The sequence below is a fragment of the Durio zibethinus genome, unplaced genomic scaffold (genome assembly GCF_047325235.1).
Source record: "Durio zibethinus cultivar Kanyao isolate XHJ-2024 unplaced genomic scaffold, ASM4732523v1 HiC_scaffold_2, whole genome shotgun sequence".
NCBI lineage: Eukaryota > Viridiplantae > Streptophyta > Magnoliopsida > Malvales > Malvaceae > Durio > Durio zibethinus.
In genome coordinates this window covers 875,399-877,039 of record NW_028323043.1, presented here as the reverse complement: position 1 = coordinate 877,039, position 1,641 = coordinate 875,399, and positions in this window count along the sequence as shown.

The following is a 1,641-nucleotide window of genomic DNA, read 5'->3' as shown; positions in this document are numbered from 1 at the left end:
ACGCTGGGCCCTGGTGCGGCAGGTTGCCTCGACCACCATCGGCACACGCTGGGCCCTGGTGCGGCAGGTTGCCTCGAGCACCATCGGCACACGCTGGGCCCTGGTGCGGCAGGTTGCCTCGAGCACCATCGGCACACGCTGGGCCCTGGTGCGGCAGCTTGCCTCGAGCACCATCGGCACACGCTCGGCCCTGGTGCGGTCGGTTGCCTCGATCACCATCGGCACACGCTGGGCCCTGGTGCGGCAGGTTGCCTCGCCCACCATCGGCACACGCTGGGCCCTGGTGCGGGCGCTTGCCTCGACCACCATCGGCACACGCTCCGCCCTGGTGCGGTCGGTTGCCTCGAGCACCATCGGCACACGCTGGGCCCTGGTGCGGGCGCTTGCCTCGACCACCATCGGCACACGCTCGGCCCTGGTGCGGGCGCTTGCCTCGAGCACCATCGGCACACGCTGGGCCCTGGTGCGGGCGGTTGCCTCGACCACCATCGGCACACGCTGGGCCCTGGTGCGGCCGCTTGCCTCGAGCACCATCGGCACACGGTCGGCCCTGGTGCGGTCGGTTGCCACGAGCACCATCGGCACACGCTGGGCCCTGGTGCGGGCGCCTGCCTCGACCACCATCGGCACACGCTCCGCCCTGGTGCGGTCGGTTGCCTCGAGCACCATCGGCACACGCTGGGCCCTGGTGCGGCAGGTTGCCTCGAGCACCATCGGCACACGCTGGGCCCTGGTGCGGCAGGTTGCCTCGAGCACCATCGGCACACGCTGGGCCCTGGTGCGGCAGGTTGCCTCGAGCACCATCGGCACACGCTGGGCGCTGGTGCGGGCGCTTGCCTCGACCACCATGGACACACGCTGGGCCCTGGTGCGGCAGGTTGCCTCGATCACCATCGGCACACGCTGGGCCCTGGTGCGACAGGTTGCCTCGAGCACCATCGGCACACTATCGGCCCTGGTGCGGGCGGTTGCCTCGACCACCATCGGCACACGCTGGGCCCTGGTGCGGGCGCTTGCCTCGAGCACCATCGGCACACGCTGGGCCCTGGTGCGGGCGCTTGCCTCGAGCACCATCGGCACACGCTGGGCGCTGGTGCGGGCGCTTGCCTCGACCACCATGGACACACGCTGGGCCCTGGTGCGGCAGGTTGCCTCGATCCCCATCGGCACACGCTGGGCCCTGGTGCGACAGGTTGCCTCGAGCACCATCGGCACACGCTGGGCCCTGGTGCGGGCGGTTGCCTCGACCACCATCGGCACACGCTGGGCCCTGGTGGGTTTAGGCACATCTTCAAATTTCTGTCGTGCCAATGCCATTTTTATGGCTTGTAAATTCATACAATGGTCCCCTAAGCCTTCACGTGAAGTTTCGTTGGAAGATGACTCGTTTTCTATTTTTCACGATTTTCGAAACTTTTTGCGGTTCGGGATTTTTTAAAATTTTTTTATAAGGATTTTTGGCACCAAATTTTGTAGGCATGATCCTTCTATTTTTGTTGGCATGCACAAAAAAATTCAGCTAAAAACTCGAAGTAGAGAAGATTTTGTGACCGTTTGAAAAAAGTGTCCCCATTTCAGACACTTTAACGGCTACTGGTAGCAAACCTGTAAAATCTCAAATGCTCTTTAAGGGGGTGTGAA